We start from the raw sequence: 20,591 nt of genomic DNA on the forward strand, positions 1-20,591 counted from the left end.
AGTCTCAAAATCTTTTCACAACTATATCTCCAAGAGAAACATTTCTCCTTGGATATTATTATTATTGAAGAATAACATTAGAAAATAAGGTCTGTCCTGGACTGAAAACTTGGTCCAGGAGACTGAGACCCCCGACTCCATGCCAGGCGGATCTTCATGGCCGCCTGGCAACTCGGGCCCTGATGGGGTGGGTGGAGGAGGGAAACCCCTCCCCTTTCAATTTTCAAACTGGAGAGGGAGCCTGCAGTTGGACCCAGCAGAGTGCACATGCCAGGAAAGCCGTGCCTCTTTTTTCTGGTATGTCAGGGTCTCTGGGCAGACAGGGGGCCACAGGCGGGTCTTCATGGTCGGCCCTGGCAACTTGGGCCCTGGGGGGGGCGGAGGAGAGAAACCCCTCCCCTATGCATACTGGACCCCCTGTATTGTTTGCTACTAATACTATTTTTCAAAACCACACGGGCGCATGACAAATATACTTTTTAAGCATTATCCTGTTCCTAGGAATGGAATCAGGATGACCAAGATTTGGATAAAACACTCAAATAGACCTTTATTCTCTAGTCTTTTTGTGGACGTGACTTTTCATATTGACTCCAAGACTAAACCATAAACAGTCCATCTATATACTGTATATAGTCTCTAGCATGTATTGCCTCTCCCCTCACCCCTGTGTCTCTCCTACCCCCTCATCGCCCAACCCTGAATCATTATCTTCCCCTTATTTAACCATCTTTATCCTCAGTTCCTAACTGGGTAGACACCAAGACTGACCTTCTGCCCCAACAGACCACCATCCAGCTCCTCATTGAAAGACACCCTCTTGGTCCCCATCTCATGCCTCAACAAAGAACTACAACCAGCACGCCCGCTGACCCATGCTTGGTGGCCCCTCTCGCCCCCATCAAACTATGGTCTGTTGCATGATACCGGAATAAGCTTTAGCAAAACCCCTAGTTCATGGACAACATAGGATTCTGTAATGCCGCAAGGCATGTCTCAAACTCAACTATCACCTGTTGTCTTCAAAAAGCTTTTTGTTCTTTCTTTCTTTCTTTCTTTTTTTTTCTTTTTAAACACAGGTTTATTTACCTGTTCTATTTTAATGTATTCATATTTTTGCTATCATTATCATTTTTGGTGCTGCTTTGTACTAAAGCCTTGTTTGGGATAAAATGGCAGATCAAAAACGGACCACAGAAAGTGTGAGTATAACCAGTCATCCTTATCCAGAATAGCACCAGCAATCCAACATGAAATCATACGTTTTGTATGGGCACAGTAAACAAGGGGAAACCATAGACACAGAAACAAGATCTTATATTCTAGGGATAAGACCTTACACTTTTTATAACACTAGGGTGCCTCCCATCCTGGACATGTGTCATGTGGATACAATCCAGTCTTCAGGAGATTGGACAGTGGCAGTTCAACTCCAAACCCCAGATCCCAGATGTAGAACTGAAACAGCTCTGGGCAACAACTCCAGGACCCAACTCCATTGGGAGAATTATAGCACAGCTCTGGCACTAACTTGTACCAGTTATGATATGACAATGAGGAAATGACAAACTTGACCCAAGACCAACTCGTCTTATCACCTCACCTAACACTGGATGGAAACCAGAAGATGTACTGTCTTTTGAACAGCGAAAAATAAGAGCACCATGTACAGAAAACTGACTTTGACAGCTGTGACTGGGCAGAACTATCCTGGGGACCAATAAGGAAAACCCTGCCCTAGACTGTGGACCAGAACTCTTATTAAAAATAATTAAAAAAAAAAAAAAAGGATTTCTATTGCAGAGGCCCAACTTGGACAACAGAGACTGAGCAGAACCCTGAGATCCATAATATCCCATTCTTCGGCTTGGGGACTAAATGAAAACAGGGAGCATCTGATACAGAATACTGTACACAATAATGGTGGAACAGAACCTTTAGAACCATAAAGACTCTAACCTAGACCCTGTCTTAGGATCTGTACAAATGCCAAGAACGCTGGATACAGTGGCCTCATTGTCTCACCCACAACTGAGAGGAAAGTTTCCTGGCACCACATACAAAGCCCTTGAGACGAGTTAATGAACACCTATGGAGCCAGGGGTTGATCCCATGATGGTATACTTCAAGGATGGAGAAGCCCTGAATCTCCTAGGCCACGGGAATTCCCATTATCTCCCAATGCTTACTGTGCCTATACAAAAAAAAAGTGGAGGGAATGCCAAACCCTACTACTGCAGCACCCCTTCTTTTTCTTGTTTTGTTTTGATTTGTTAGTTTTTTACTTTAATTTCCTTCTTTTCTCCACTTTTCTCTTCCGTTTTCACTACTGTGATTATTTTGGTGATTTTTTTTTTCTTTTCTCATTAGCCAGGTGTATTTTTTTCTTCTTTTTCTCTTTCTTTTTTTGATAGTTGCGGCCAATTTTTTTCTCTCTTCCTTTTTTTTCTCTCTTTTTTTTCTTTTTTCTTTCTTTTTTCTTCTTATCCTTTTTATCTCAAACGACAACAGAATAGACAATCTACAACAAGTTATAAAGTGGAGACCAGTTGCACTAGTATTCTGGGGGGAAAGGGAGGGAGATATGAGATGCATGCTGGAAACGGGGGTGGAGGGAGGACAGCACTGGGGTGGGAGTGCCCCTCATTCGTTGTCACTATGTACCATAAATAATGCTGTGAAAAAAAAAAAAGAAAGTAAGGTCTGGGTACAGGATATCCATTGTTTATAAAATTTTTAATTCTGGACAATCTCAGAAGACAATTAAATGAAAGGTTTTTATATATTAATTTTTATCTAGACATTGTTATATAAATATTTAAAAATATCTATATATCAATCTATACAACTCCACACTTACAAATTCTTCTAAAAGTAATATTTCATAGGGATGTAGTGATAGTACAATGGATAGGGTGTTTATCTTGCAAGTGGCAGACACAGGTTTGATTTCTGACACCCTGTATGGTCCCCTGAGTCTTTCAAGGGTGATCCCTGAGTGCAAAGTCAAGAATAAGCCCTGACACTAATGAGTAAGGCCCCCAAAATACACACAGAGACAAACACGTATACAGTATTATCACAAAGATGATTGCCACATAGTTTGTTCTCTAAATTTGTTGCTTGTTTTTTCTTGGGGGGAGGCACACTCAATTGTACTCAGGGATGAAGTGTAAAAATTTCTGATGTTACAATCAGCGATTATTCCTATGGTGCTTGGGGTACCATATAATGTGCCAGTAATAGAACCTTTGTCAGCCAAGTGAAAGTCAAGTGTACCACAGGCTGTGCTATTGCTCCAGCCCATTTACTCTTTTGTACATGTTTGTACTTACTCCAACAGTGAGAAAATTGCACCCTGCCTTCTAATTTAATTAATTATTTGATTTCAGCATGTCTAAAAAGAAATAACAGAACTATCCAATGCTAAATAGGCATAAATGAGTAAGTTCCTAAAGTAACCCAAAGTCAGTACCTACAATTAAAGAAATTAAATGTGACTTGTCACAATTTTTAAACAAGTACATATATTTAAACATATGTAAAAATAGATTTGAAGGGTTTTGAATCTTGGTGAAAGGTATAAGATGTAAGATTTGATCAAACATACCAATATCAGTTTAGTAAGCAGAGATTTTTAAGCCTATATTATAATTTCAGCGTTAGAAAATTTTCTTCCAGTTTGCTCTATTTTGGCTCATTTAGATTCAAAGTCTGTCTAAAACATATAAAAATAGTTGAAATTCCATAATTGCTTAATAAACAATAAAGTGTCAAAAATAGAGTAACAATACAAGACCTCTGTGCTAATTTTGGGTTAAAAGAAAAAGGTTTCACTACACCAAAAATTAATTTTTAAAAATTGTAAAGGGAATACCACTCTCCTGAAGGAGTTATATTTTTTTATACTATAGGTCAAAAATGTCAAATTACAAATTACATGGAGCTTTACCATTGAAATGGGATTCTAAAATGTATAGTAAATTATGAGCACAGGATGCCAGAGGTTAAGTACCAGAATATTAATCCCCAAAGACAAATTAAACATCATTATAGTAATGGATGGAGGAGTCAAAGTAATATTATGAATAGTCTTACTTGAAGAAGTCTATGGATTTGGCTAGGGATTTGTGATGCCCCTAGGAAGGAAATAAGCAGTACATTGGTTTTCTATCATTTTTATTTATAAAATAATTTTAAATAAGCAGGTTAAATAAAAATAGAAATATTATCTGTTACATTTTTGAAGGCTAAAACACTAAAATTAAGTTTTTACCAAACATATCTTTTATGAATATCATAAGCAAGAATACTCCCTAACTTGAAAATATCTCTCCAGACTTTATCCTAATATGGCATTTTACTTATATGTCTATATTCAGTGTTTAAATTTCCTCTTGTATTGATGAGAGGTCATGAACTTAGCATTTGGTTTAAATCAATAAAATTTGATTATATCTCTACCACTCTTATCTAAACAGTATAAGTGCACAAATGATTGTGAACATTTATTGTCTTTATTTTTTGTGTGTGAGGGAGCTCACTCAGGTTCTATAATATCCTCACACAAGTTTTATAGCTACAAGATATTATTGAAGAGACTTAATATCTAAAACCAAATCCCCTTAAGAAAATATTTTTACTGATGAAAGTATCTATCATATTTTTAGTACTTTGATTACATACTAGTTATATGTATACATATATATACATATATATACATATATATACATATATATGTATATATATATATATATATATATATATATATATACATAGTCTTTTCTTATTTTGCCCTTTTGGGCCACATCCGGTGATGCTCAGGGATTATCCTGCTTTGTGTTCAGAAATCGCTCCTCACTTGAGGGACCATATAGGACGTCAGGGGATGAAACCGTGCTGTCTGTCTAGGCTTGTGCAGGCAAGGGAGAAGCCTTACCACTTGAGCCACCATTCAGGCTCTTGGATAAGTATTCTTAAGTTTTCAGACTTGTTGCACACTGATTCTAAACTAGCTCTAATACCTGGACACTAATCAATTCTGTATTTTCTGTCAGTCATATAATGATTTTAGCAAAGTTAAATGAAGTTACTGGAGGTTTGTCTAATGCCCAACTCTCAATGGAACTAGTGGCTATAGGATCCCATTCTGTAGTTATTTTCAGGAGTTCAGAACACAAACATTGATTAAACAGTCTAAAAATTTAGCAAAATCCTTAGCTTGGTTTCCTGACTAGAGGAGTAGGGTAATAATGGCAGACTGAGTGATTCCTACCACATTCCATTCAATTTATTTTTGGCATCTGCAAAAAACAAATACTGAAGTATGCAATTGAAGTGAGGGAGTTTAATGAGCTGTTAATTACAATTTACTTACTGTCCCAGACTTAGCCACACTTTATATTAAAATTAATATAGAGGCCAGAGAAATTGTATAGCAGGTAAATATCTGCTTGCAGGCTACAGACTCAAAATGGAAGCCCAGCACCAGATATGATTCTTTGATACTTCGAAGAAATGATATCTCTATGCAGAGACAAGAGTATATTCTGGGCAAAATTTCCTCCCCAAAATAAGATAACCCCCAAATATAGAAAGGAAAATTAAATTAAAATTAAAAAATGTGTAGTGTTTGTAAAAACCTAATCTCTCATCATCTCCAGCACCATCACTTACCACATTAGTGATCAGCAATGATTTGTCTAAGCTACAACAAATAGATCAGTTATTTCTTTTTTTTTTTTTTTAACGCTTTACTCTTTTTTTTTTTTTTTTTGGTTTTTGTTTGGTTTGGGGCCACACCCAATGATGGTCAGGGGTTACTCCTGGCTATGCACTCAGATGTCTCCTCTGACTTGGAGGACCATATGAGATGCCTGGGGAATAGTACCACATTCTGTCCTAGATTTGTGCATGCAAGGCAAACTTCTCATCTCTGCACCAGGTTTCTGGCCCCTAATTCTTTACTATTATAGCAGATACACTATCTCAATTTTTTTCTTTATGTGGGCCAAGTTGATAAAGAAGAACTAGATATCAAATGACCAAATGCAAATAAGCAAAAACAAAGCAAAATTTTATTTAAGAGATAAAATAAAGGGCAAAAATTACAAAATTAAAGATATTTCAAAACGGGATTTCAGAGATAATGAGAAACATTTCCAAGGTTATAGTTATGTTTTTTCTTTATCAAAGAGGCAAATAAAAACTTTAATTGAAACTAAAGCAGCAAGCTGACAAAAGCTTGATGACTTTCTGGTTATCAAGATATCTTGTTGTAAGGTGTACTTTTGATGAATACTATCTAATCCTTTTATTAGGATTATTTTTTTTTCCTGAACCTAAGTCATTTCCTCTGTCTCTATCATTCCCTTCTTTATAGGATGTCAGCACATTTGTGGAGCCTATATGGTCCCTCAGAAATATAACTATTCCCTATCCCTATGCTATATTTTAGTTAGCAAAAATCTTAAAAACTTTCCTTTCCACAACCCGTCATGTTTTGGATGAAGACGCTGATTATCATATTAGGCTAGTTGGATCTTGTAAGCAGGAAATATAAATACTTTGCACATATTAGTAAGATATAGAAGTCAGAGGATGGGAAATAAATCCAATTAAAAAATCAACAAGATTCCACTTCACTGGCATTTCTTCTTAAAGTTCAGTGATGTGAAGAATGTTGATATGTTTTTTCTATGTTAAAAGGTAAATTACTGCATCTGGACCTCCTATAATCTAATAGTCCTAATGTGCCTTCTTTGAAATTCAGAGTCAGTGCATCATCCGTTGGGGTATGTTGTTCCAGACCACTTACTGAATGATCTAACATGCTACTACTTTTCAATGAACCCCAATAGACTCTGAAACAAGTCCAGACTGCTGTATAAAATCTGTCATTTGGACCACATCATCCTGAATAACTCATCATGCTTGATTTGTTACTAGCATTTAGACAAGATACGATCAGTCTATATAACTACTGACAGTCTTTTACTGTTGTATCTAAACTCAGTTTTTCAGAATAATTAGATTGTATTTAGAAAATGACTTTTTTTTACTCCAAAAATTATCATTATTTTTATTTTTTAATATAAATTTTTATTTTGATCATAGTGGCTTACATATTGTTGACAATAATATTTTAGGTACATATTTACATAAAATCAGGGGGGATTCCCATCGCCAAATTGTCCTCCCTACGCCTCCGTTTCTGTCCTACCTCCCTTTTCCTTTTCCCTCACCCCAGGGCGGCTAGAATATGTGGTCCCCTCTGTATCCAACCCACTACTTAGTAGTCTTGCACCTGTTTGGTCTTGATGCCTCCCTTATTTCCCCCTCTAACTGGAGTCAGGACTAGCTAGTTCAAGTTGCGTGGTTTTGTTTGAAGGAGAGAAAAGTAATAAACTGGGGTAAGAGTCTAATACCCCGAAAATGGGCAGAGTCCTTCTAAAGGCTCTCATCATCAATTTGGGAGATGGAGAAAAAGTAGGTGAAACACTCCACTAGTACCAAAAGAAGTGTCAAGTATCCAGTGAGGGCTCCAGCTATATCGATAAGCACCACACAGAGCAGACAAAACAAACAAACAAACAAATAGAAAAAAACAAAAACAAAAACAGACAAACAAAAATCACGCCATGGTCTTGAATTAAGAAACATGGCATAGCACATAACGAAAGAGAAGAAAGGAAGAGAAAAAAAAATAAGTATAATTGGGGACTACACTTTCAATAATCACACCCAAACAGAGAAATCGACCAAAATAGATTGGTAAATCAAAAATAATAATAACAATAATAAATGAAGGTAATATATATATTTATATAAAAAATAACCAAGGTTTTGTGCTTTTTGTATTTTTGTTTTTTCCCTCCTGCCCTGGCACAGTAAATATTGGGGTCATTCGAAAAAGAATTCACTTGGCCTAAGAGATATGGGATTTCTCCGTCCTTGGAGCATACTGTCATGGGATCAACTCTAGACATTGCTCAGGATCCTTTACTTTCCCGGTGGTGTTTTTTTTTTGTTTTGTTTTGTTTTGTTTTGTTTTGTTTTGTTTTGTTTTGGTGTGTGGAAGACTTCTGCTCTGTGTTTAGAGGTCTCAGTATCTGCACAGATCCTGAGGTGGGACTTATGATGAAGTCAGTCTTTGTGGTTCTAGAGGTTCTGTTACCTCAGTGTCATTTTAATCCATCTTCTGTGGTTGATGATCTTGGTCTTTGCACTGAGCCTAGGGTGGCACCTAGGATAGCGTCTTTCTTTGTGCTCCCAAAAGCCCCATTCCGTTACAATTGTCTCTGCCGGACCTTTGGGGCTGGGGATCATGATTCTTGTGAAGGTCATAGTTCAAACCCTAAACTAGGGCTTATTTATTGGTCCCAAGATGTATACAGTCTGGTCGTGGATCAAGCAGCCAGTCATCTGTAAATCCCGATCTTGGGTTTTTGTCCTACCTAAGGGTGCCAAGACTTCTGGTTTTGTCTTGTCGTTAGTTGGTAAGGTAGGCTAATCTGCTCTAAGGTCAAGATGTTCGCATTTTCCTCGTTGTCAGGATATCATGTTAGAGCTGGGCCTTGTTGTTTGTCTCGTCGTATTAAGGCCGTCCTGGATGGAGTTTGTTTCCTGCAGCTGTTGTGAAGAGCTGTGCCGTTTCTATGTCGGGGATCCAGGGTTCAAGGCTGGATGAATGGTATCTAATCACCTGAGGTCTAATTTGATTCCACATGACATATTTTCAAGGCAGGAAATATCCCTATATTTTAAACAACTATGAGTTCCTATCTCTAGTAGATAAGAGCTCTCTTTTATTTTTTTTAAATGTAAAATTTCCCCTTTACTTAGTGTGCCTTTGTAGGGGGAAGTGGTGCTACATTATAATGTCTGTGTATTCGTGGGTGGACTGATGGGATAACAGACACAGGTCACATACCAAAAAACGAAGAAAAAAAAAGGGGGGGGGATTAAAAATGTATGTGCTCACAAATATATATGTAGGACAAACATTTAAAAAAGATAAATAAATAAATTTAAAAAAAAAAGGAAAAGAAGGGGCTGGAGAGATAGCATGGAGGTAAGGCATTTGCCTTTCATGCAAGAGGTCATCGGTTCGAATCCCAGCGTCCCATATGGTCCCCCGTGCCTGCCAGGAGCAATTTCTGAGCATGGAGCCAGGAGTAACCCCTGAGCACTGCCGGGTGTGACCCAAAAACCACAAAAAAAAAAAAAAAGGAAAAGAAATAAAATGAAATTAGCGAAATTTTTATGGGACCAAAGTGGTGCAAAAGACTACCTTACATTTGAGGGAGGGCAGGTAAAGAGGTGGTGTATTACTTTTTACTATGCTATATGGCTTTATTAGAAAGGAGGAAAGTAGCAATATAGTCAATGGCAAGTACTTTAAACTATTTAACAAAGTTAAAAGTTAAGCTTGGCCTAAGAGATATGGGGTTTCTCCAGGTGATGGGAATCCCCTTGATTTTATGTAAATATGTACCTAAAATATTATTTTCAACAATATGTAAGCCACTATGTTCAAAATATAAATTATATTTAAAAAAAGTTAAGCTTGCTCTATAATATAGTATTATCAAATACCAAACAATAGTTAAAAATGAGTCCCAATCCCCCATAGTACTCAATGCCTCTCCCCTTTCTAAACCCAAAGTAATAATCTCTGACTTCCAAAAGAAGAAACAATCAGAGTTAATATAAACATTATTTTTGATGATATGCAATTACCATCCTAAAGCAAAGAGCTACTGCACTGTAATCTTCATAATATCTCTGAAAGTAGTGAGGATAATTTTTTAAAAATCATTACTTATTTGATATTTTTAGTGTACAAACCATGGAGCTAAAAGTCACAATAATCAGAAAATTGATTTGCAGTAGGGCATCTGGACATTCATTTTGTTTAGATGGGAGGTACAAACCCATATTGATTAATTGGCTTTGACCTATGATTTCTCAGGTTGCTCAACTCTTGGAAGTCATTCAATGGTTTTTTAAGAGGTAGTAGTTTTTATTCTTGCATGAACCTTGCAAATAAAATGATCCTTAATAGGATGCTTGCTATTACTTAAAATTTTGGATATGTTGTCAAATAATTTTATTTAAACAATATTTAAATTGTGTGGTTACAGCTGTATTCATAATATGAAAGCTCTGCAATGGTTCCATTTATTTTGATTTGTAGGGTAGAAACAGCCACTCTAAATGAATCAAGGGCTATTCTAAGCTCTGTGCTTAGGGGACATTCCCCAGTGATGCACAGGCAACTATGTATGGTTCTGGAGATTTCATTGTGACAAACAAAGTAAGCTTTATACCTCTGAAGTATCTCTTAAGGCTCTGCAGTTTGTCATTTTAAGAGAAAACCAACTCACCACTACTACTATTGAATATACAAACTATTTCGCTTGTGCTATTCAAAAGTAACATTTGTCTGATTTCATTTTAACATTATTATCAGGTATATAAATATATTATTACAGTAGGTTTCGCAGTTCTATTAAAATTGTTTTGCAAGGAGAATTAATAGAGCAAGTTGAGTGTTATCCTTTCACAAGGCTAACTTGGGTTTGATTGCTGGCATCTCATTATGGTCCCTTCTAGTAGTGATCCCTGTACAAAGAATCAAGAATATTCTTTGAGCATCATTAGGTGTGGTCCATAAATACAGTAAGAAAATTTTTCTGCAAAAATTTACTTAATTTGATCATAATCTATGAAAAATCTATCATATTTTATACTAACCTATCTATATAATCATGTACTGTTCTCATTTTTCCAATGCAAAGATTACAAATGCAAAAACCCTGCTATATTTGCAAATATCAAGTCAACATTAAAAATGATAAACAATATTTCTATAATAAAAATGGCCTTGTTGATGCCTGGAAACAACCATAGGCAATTAAGTACTTTCATTTTTTAATCACTACATAAGACTATTTTTGATCTCTGTCTTTACTAAAGGAATAAATATAACATCAGATGAAAAATATTAATGAGATATTTCAGTAAGTAAAAGAGGTGAAAAGTTCAACAAGCTATATAAACTCCATTTTGAACAAAAAATAAATAGAAGAGAGTATGTTTTTATGTAGTAGCGTGGATGGATGGAATACAGAATTAATATTACCAGGAGTTTAAATTCAGTCTCCACATTAATTTTATTTTTATAGTAATATGGTTTGTTTCAGCATCTTGAATATTTCTAATATGTTTATTCTTTAAGTCAGAATGACAAGTAACTCTGTGCAGGTCAATTACGACTTATTTAGACACCTAAAATGCTCAACCCTTTACCTATAATGACTAGATATTGCAGAGGAGAAGGAAAATGATTACATAAAATATAAATTTCTTTTTTAGTCCTCACAATTCATATGATGTCACAGATAAGTTTAGAGGTTCAGAAAATGTTTTAGGTAGTTTAGAAAATATGTAACAAAACTTTATTTTATTTATTTATTTATTTATTTATTTATTTATTTATTTATTTATTTTTGGGTCACACATGGTGGCTCTGGGATTAGTCCTGGCTCTGTGCTCAGAAATTGCTCCTGGAAGCTCGGAGGACCATATGGGATTGCTGGGAATAGAAGTTGGATCAGTCCTGGGTTGGTCTCATACAAAGCAAAAGCCCTACCACTGTGCTATTGCTTGGGCTCCCAAACCTTTATTTTAAACTCAGCTACCATTCTTTGTGCTATGAGTAGAAGCTGGAAATATTTGCATAACTGTTCATTTTCTAATGTTCTTAATTTATAAAAATTGTTTCTGAAAGGCCTGGAAAGATTGAATAGTGGGTTTTTCATTTGTCTTGTACATGTACCTGGTTGACAAAGTTAATTCCCAAGAACTCCATAGGGTGACCAAAGTCCACAAGGAGTAATCCTATAAGGCAGGCATCAATATACTCCCCAATATTTTTATATAGTTATTCCATAAAAATACTACACCAATATAAATAGATAATATAATTATTAAACAAATGATCAGTTTAAGTATTGATTATTTATATTACATTATTTTGATAATGATACAGAAGTTACAAAATCAAAGAACTATATATCCTCTATGCATATTACCACATATACATATGCATATTACCATATATATACAAATGCATGTATATATGTGTATTCCTCTTTAGTCTGACACGTGCAAAATTAAAGGCATCTATAATAGAAACTTCTATATATTATCTAGAAAATATATAAATATATAAGTGCATTTATGGTAATGTTTAATCTGAGAACAAATCTAATCCAGAATCAACACCAGATGGGGCTTTAAAAAAATTGAATACTCAAAATTTCATTTCATTGTTAGTAAAGAAAAATGGAATCACTTCAGTGCAGGAGGTTTTTTTATAGCATAGTGAAAAATATATATTTCACTTTGTTTTACTATGTAAACCGACAGTTACATAATGTTTATATATGTATATACACATATACAAATTCTATCTATCTATCTATCTATCTATCTATCTATCTATCTATCTATCTATCTATCTATCTATCTATCTATCTATCTATCTATCTATCTGCCAGGATTTTAAACAGGCTGGTCTCCTACCAGAGAAGTACTTTCATGTCTGTACTATCTCTCTGGCTATAACACTTCTTTTCCTTTAAAAAATAAATGTAATCTAGTAAAATATAAATCGAGAGTAGTTCTAGAATTTTAAATATCTCTAGAATAAGATTTCTAAGATCTTTATACTATATCAAATAACTACCACTATGTTATATTATTAAAATTTAAGGTAATTTAAAAAATATATTTATGCACTATTTTTTTACTTTTTTACTTTTACCAATATAACTTTTTCTGGTCTAACGAAGGAACTAGACTATCCCTGTATATATTTTTATGTAACAAAGTATACTTACCTGGCAGGGGAGATACCATGATCATGAAGGTGGTTTTCCCAGGGTGAGGCTTATTCGTTGCACTCCGGATGTGCTGACCCCTGCGATTTCCCCAAATGTGGGAAACTCGACTGCATAATTTGTGGTAGTGGGGGACTGCGTTCACGCTCTCCCCTGGAAAAAAAAAAAAGCAAACATTCAACTGCATATGTTTACTATCTTCTTTTTATTTTTTGCTTTTTGGGCCACACCCGGTGATGCTAGGGTGTTACTCCTGGCTATGCACTCAGAAATTACTCCTGGCTTGGGGGACCATATGGAATGACTGGGTATCAAACCGCAGTCTGTCCTAGATTAGCGCGTACAAGGCAAGCACTGCTTGTGTCACCGCTCTGGCCCCTATTTTATATATATATATATATATATATATATATATATATATATATATATATATATATATATATATATATATATATATATATATATATATTTTACTACACCCTTACTCAAAACTTATTCATGGCTCTGTGCACAGGCAACACTACTGAAGAAGCTAAAAGGCCCAGTGATATCTGGTCAAAATCTACTATCTATCCAGTAATTAAGGATAGAATTTTAATTATGTCATGATGGAGGTGTGGATTCCAACTATGTTTAATAAGTTATAACTATGAAACCCTGTTATCTGTCGAACAGTTTCTATACCATGCCTATTGTTGAAAATTCTAGGTGAAGAGGTCTCATTAGTTATTAAATATGTTTAAAATAAAAATCAGAAAACAATGAAATAGGTGAAGTAGCATACATTGATAGATTCAGATGAAAGCACCAATTTTATTATACATGCTATGATTGCTAAATAGGTTTTTGTTATTTTTTATTTATTATCTTATTTTGTCATATGCAGATATGCTTTCTCCTAGCTATATATGCAGTGATCAATGCTGGCAAAGAATAGTTTGTGTTGAGGGGCAAACTACAGTTAGCCACTTACAAAGGCAAACATATCAATCACTGTAATGTATCTCTAGTAAAGCTGCTTAACTGAGTCTAAGTATCATGAAATATCTGAGACTTCCAGAATGAAGGCCAACGAAAAACCCACCTGAATCAGTATTCTAAAAGTTAAGATCATGGAAATCTGAAAAATATAGGAAAAAACTTAAGATTAAGTTTAAATAAAATGGTATTAAAATAAATGACAAGAGTCCAGAGTAAGAATGCAGAAGGTAGGGCACCTGTATGAGCCTAATTCAAGTTCCATCCCTGGCATATCCTATAATACCCAAGCATCATATTCAAACATCATCTTGAGTAATTCTTGAATGAAGAGCCATAAATTATCCCAAAACATCACCTGTGTGATGCAAAACTAAAAAAAAAGTCAATATCAATAAACATGTTTCATCTGGATTCTATATCTTTATGTTAATGGATATCAGAAGGTAGCAACATAAATATAAATTTCTGATCTTTATCTTTGCACTGAGTTTTTAATATGCTAATTAATAATACTTATCTGCCGAGAGTTGAAGATATAGTCCATAGGTCAGATGGTATTATACAAGTGAGGAAGTGAGGTCCAGATTTGTTCCCTAGCACCACCAGGTTCCAAGCACTAACAGGAGTGATTCCCAGTTAATTAAATGTAGTTCTTGAATGCCACATTGGGTTTGGTCTATCTCATAAAATAATAAAATAAAAATCATCAATAAACAAAAATATTCTCTATAAGGAAATTCTTACCAGAATATACATGTACCAGTACCTTTTTCTATATCAATGTTGATAAGATAAATGTCTCTCCATATAAATATTTCTTTTCATTTTTATAATCACAAAATGATTGTATTAATATATTTAAGACATAAAATATAGTATTTTAGTTAAAATTACTTGTTTTCAGTATATTTTCCAAAGAAGTAAACTAAGATATGATATTTTTAAGGAGAGAAAATGAGAAATAATGGACTACAGATGGTTTGGTTTGTGATAAAACTACAATGACTTAACACCTAACCTAAATGTCATTTCAGTTTCTTCCTAAAGCAAAAATTTAAACACCTTAATAAGGATTTTTTTTGTTGCTGTTGTTAATTCCTGTGATTCTTCTGCAGGTTAAGAGAACCCTATTTATATTGTCTTCTGCTTAGGAAAGTGACCTTGCCTAAAGGCATTGCTTTATTTTTTTAATAACACATCATTCTAATTCTTTATAAATACAATGCTGTATGACTCCTCTGAACACACTTTCACTAACCAAATGGGGTATTGCCTAAAAAACAAGTATTTTAATAAATCCAGCTCAATATTTAAATGTACTCAGTTGGTTTTTTTTTACTTAGTGGATAAAAATAATTAGATTTTCTTGGTTTAGTTTGTTTTTATTTTCTTTCATTATTACTGAATCATCATAAAAGTCCCATTATAGTATCAGTTGTTTCATAATGGTATTATCACAGATTTAGTGGCTTAAGATAAGGCACAACCAATATCATTGTATTAAAATACCTGCAGGTCAAAAGTTTGAGTGTAATTTAGCTGAGTCATCTGATTCAAGCTCTCACAATGATGCCCATAATAGTTTGGCTAGAGTTGTGTTCTCATTTCGAAGGTGAATCAGCAATGAGCTGCTTCTAAACTTTCATAATGTTGTTGGCAGGTTTTAATTACTTTGAAGGCTTCTCCACTGAGGACACCATATTGTTGCTGGTTCTTTGCTGGACCCATCTTTTGATCCTTTGTGTAATACTCTCATTATGACGACTTGCTTCTTCAAAATAGTAGGAAGAGAGATAAGTGTAGCAAAATAGGTTACTATTTCACATATAAAAACAAATATGTACTATTATTTAACCTATTATGTAGCCATATTCTATTAATTACCAACAAGTCAAAAGTCCTTTCCACATTCAGATGATTACACAAGGATATGTGCGCTACATTGAAGATCCTAACAACTACCTGTCCCATTATTCTTTATATAGCAGAATTCTCTGTATTCAGCCTATGTGTAAAATAAATTTAGGTTGTAAAAAAATGATTTGTTCTAAATTATAAACTCATCAATCAAAAATTGGCTTTAGATATAAATGAGACTCATTTTGTGAGGTTTCTCTTAAAATGTGAAATGGAATGTAAGATGCCCTCCTCACACGTCATGCATGCAATGATTGGATAGGTAGAATGAAGCACCTACACATAGTCCTGTGAAGCTGGGGGAGGATTAAGAGTAGTAAATTAATTTATAAACTCTGAAATCCAGTACTATGAATATTGAGATGTGCCGTTTATGTCCAAGGACTATAAATACTGTCCTAGATTATCTTATATTTGTGTTTCTTACATTCAAAGAAAGTGTAAAAGTGCACTTTTTCTTCAACTTGTTTAATTCTAAATGAAATAAATCAAATATTTTCCTTCTTTAATTTGTGTATGTTCATCTTATAGACTATTATTATATTTAATTTTTTGCTAGATACAGCGGGCTCAGGTCATACTTTTGCCTCTGGACTCAGGATTTACTCTAGAAGAGCATCCAAGTATCATATGGGGTGCCAGGGATTGAACCCAGGTCAGCCATGCACAAGACCAGCACCATAACTGCTGTACTATCTCTTGAACACTATTTAAAATGTTGCTTCTATTGAAAAAAGCAAACTGTGTTATAATATTAGTAAAATTTTTATTTAAGGTTTAGATTAAAACTAATCTAATTCTAGGAAAGCTTCTGGCTAATTGTTACAGTGCTGATTGACTTTTTTTAAACTCCAAAAGCTATTTATTGCTTTCTAAAAATGAATGCTAGAGAAAATGTATTGTTGATGATGTCATCAGTCATAAAATTGAAATTTATTTCTTGATCCTAATAAATGTTTAAAATATAACTTTTCTTATAGATCACAGTTTCTGTCTTTGGGTAATAGACCCCACCATTTTCTGTGTCATGTAAGGCTGAAATTTTTCTATTGAAGCATAACTCTGAGTAAACTCCAGTTTGAAAATATCACCTCAATTTGATGATCTATTCTGGTTTTGTGCACATCATTTTTATTGGGATCTCTTTAATCAATTTACCATTAGAATTATTTTCCACCTATTATAAAAATTTTAGTTTAATTATTGTTCTACATTTCAATGAAGATTTATTAAAGTTATAAGTCATAAGACCTAAATACTATCCCATGTTTCTTGAATCCAGTAAGAATTCCAATGGTAATCTCCAAATGTTTTACTTTTATTTTATTTTATTTTTTTATAAAATCTTTATTTAAGCACCATTATTATAAGCATGATTGTAGTTGGGTTTCAATAATAAACAGAACAGTCCCCTTCACCAGTGGAACATTCCTGCCCCCCACTCTTCTCCTATCTCACTCCTGCCTGTATTCAAGACAGGCATTCTTCTCTCATTCATTAACATTGTCATGCTAGTTGTTAGTGTAGTTATTTCCCTAACTTCACTTACCACTCTTTGTGGTGAGCTTCATATTTTGAGCCAGTCCTTGCAGCCATCAACTCTATTGTCTGTGGGCATTATAACAATAATGTCTTTAATTTTTCTGAAAATCCATAGATGAGTGAGACTATTCTGTGTCTATCTCCTTCTGACTTTTTTCACACAGCATAATAGATTCCATGTACATCCATGTATAGGAAAATGTCATGACATTATATCTCCTGAGGGCTGCATAATATTCATTTTGTATATTTAAATGTCTTACTTCTAAATAATATCTTTGCCCTCATTTCTAAAGATTCACCCTTTTATAATATAGAGTTTATTTACAAAAGTAAAATAAACACTATAATCCTGGATCTATGTTGGATAGGAGCATTTTATGTCTCAATATATTAGCATAGTTTCAATTTCACTTATTAATACTTAAGTTTATAAGCCTGTTAAAGTAGTTCTTTGTTACCTCTCCCAAAGCAAAATGCTAATCTTGCCTGATGGTCTGACCAGCCCACTGATGGGTGGGGTTTATGGTTTATGGTAACATAGGGGTTGCCTCATGGGGAGAGGCAGAGAGAATAGCAAGACTGAGAGGCTCAGCAAGAGGAGGAGCAGGAAGAAGATGCAGGAACCGGACAGAGAGAGCAGAGACAGCATGAATGCAGATGCTGTTTAGCTTAGAAGCCATGTGACATATGCACATGGCGATTAGGGCCTTATAATAAAGCTGCGTCTCCTAACTTCAACTGACGGCCTGTGGATCATTTCCTCGCCCTTATTCTGAATCCTCAGACCTGCTTGCCTAAAGGGGCGGCAGGCACCATCCATCATGCACCATCCAGGACTTTGTAATGATTATTTAATACAACAGTACCTATGTAATTAAATCACTGCTCAGACTACTTTTTTATATATATTATTCTGTATTATATAATGTAATATTTTATTCTGTATTATCTTTATACAATTGAGCCTTAAGAAAGTTTTTAAGGACTCCTTCATAGTAATGTATTTTGACCTGAAAAGGCCAAATCACCTTAATTTTAATGTTTAATTCTCAGACCAGTTTGATCTTGGGGTATAAGATATATGTGTTATGGAAGTCTGATAATATTCAATTGCACATTTAAGAAATAAGCAGACTTTTCTGAAAATTTAATACATGATATAATGCTCTTAGATTCATTCCTATGAATATTTATTATGTCCCTATAAAATATTTAAAATAATTATAGCTGTTGGCCCTAGTATTAATATCGATTACAAACATTCCATTTTCTTTGTGTAATCTAAAAAATTTCTTCTGCTTAGAACTCAAATTGATATCTTAATTTTTCATTAATTTTCATGCAGAAAATAATCTTAGAGTTCATTTCTAGTTAGCTTAAAATTTGAATCATTTTAATCAAATCAATTAATTTAAAAGTTCTGTGGTTTAAATTAAGGTCTTAATTGAGGAATCCTTTCTACTGGGCCTTGGGGACTGTATGCAGAGTCAGTCAGTCACTTGCAATGCAGATTTTTTAATACAATATAATATAATAAAACATAATTATATACAATACATAACATTATATATAAAATACATTTTTATAATATATAGCATATAATATACAAGTGTATATAATAGAATATTAATGTTATATAATATATTATACTACAAAATATCAATATATAATATATCATAAATGCATGATCACACAATATATTTATGACCTAATATATAATATGACATATTGATTATAATAACATTATATTATATAATTAATATTACATGTTGATATATAACATTATATATTATTATGTAAATGCAGCTCAATTCAGTCAATTTTAATAATTGATGGGGCAAAAGTTGACAAAAGTCTCTTGCTATACCTACATCATCAGTAACATTTGTATAGATAGTATCATTACAATTAAAAAGCAAATAAAGGGATGGAGAGATTGTACAGCAGGTATAACACCTTTTAGGCAACCAATTCAGGTTCGAATCCCCATCATACCATATGGTCCATGAAGTAACATCAGGAGTAATTTTTGAGTGTAAAGCTAAGAGGAATGCCTGAGCATTTCTGGGGATGTCCGTCAAACAAACCAACAGAGGCAAATCAAAACTTTAGCAGAATATAATTTCCCCTTACTCATTGCAATATTCTTAATAAGAGATGGAACTTCTATATTTCTTAAGATAACCATTATTTTATTTAAGAGCATAAAAAATAGAATTGTTATCATGGTTCCTACATCTTGTTTTTTTTTACTCCAGTGGGTAAAATACTCTTGTGTTGGATTTATTAAATTATATGACCTTTGTAGATATAAAATGTCATTAACCACTGTCATTTATCATTTAAATTAAAATTATAAATTATATTCCAAGCAAATATCAGGTATCTGTTTTCAATTATTCACACAATCATGTGATATATTCTATGGCCTTATACATAGCTCAAAATGATAGAGTACATGCTTTGCATTATGAGAGTTGTGGTCCTATTACAGGTATCACATGTTCCACTAAGCTGGAAGTACCACCAAGAAGTAAGAAGTAAGTAGGGAGTAGATGTAAGCACCACTATCTAATGCCCATAAACTCAGATTTAATTAGGGAAATAACGTCACTTGGACTGACCAAATGCTTTGTATGTAGGCTATCAAAATTCAATTCAGACAAACCAATATCCTAACATCAAGCCCTAAACACAAATGCAAATGTAGTATCACTCTCACCACATCTGCCTACCACTTACAGATGTGGCCCACAAACAAATGCATTAATGCCAAAGCAACAGAAAAGTGTGTAAGTGACTAAGAACTAAGAATTTTGTGCAAAACTAAATGTATATTACATTATCTTCAAGTGTATTCATATTTTTAATAATTTATAAACAAGAAGTATAAATATTCAATTTTATTTTATATATTTGAATTTTAAAATAAATTCTCTATCATGTTTGGTATTTCTAACTATAATAAAATGTCCTTAAAAATTACAAAAACAAAACAAAACAAAACAAAACACAACCATCATCCTATAAGAATTTTCCAAGCACATCATAATGTGTTTTGAGTTATGGACATTCATTATAGTATAATAACAGCCTGAAGGAATTCCTGTATGTGCTCTATGCAGTTTGATCAATATACATCTCCATTTTCATCTCAGCATGTAGGCAGAAATAAAACCATAGCTACATAACATGTTTGTCATTTCTGGATTTAACTCAAATGCTGGAGGTTGTTTTTTA

At 33.8% G+C, this 20,591-nt stretch overlaps 1 non-coding gene across 1 annotated transcript; it reads left to right on the forward strand.

Annotated features, from left to right (window-relative positions):
• Positions 1 to 12,900: 12,900 nt before the first annotated feature.
• On the forward strand, positions 12,901 to 13,064 carry LOC126016999 (U1 spliceosomal RNA). The gene has a single exon (XR_007498678.1). It is a non-coding gene; the product is annotated as a U1 spliceosomal RNA (small nuclear RNA).
• Positions 13,065 to 20,591: the final 7,527 nt, after the last annotated feature.

The sequence above is a fragment of the Suncus etruscus genome, chromosome 8, assembly GCF_024139225.1.
Source record: "Suncus etruscus isolate mSunEtr1 chromosome 8, mSunEtr1.pri.cur, whole genome shotgun sequence".
NCBI classification, from domain to species: Eukaryota; Metazoa; Chordata; class Mammalia; order Eulipotyphla; family Soricidae; genus Suncus; species Suncus etruscus.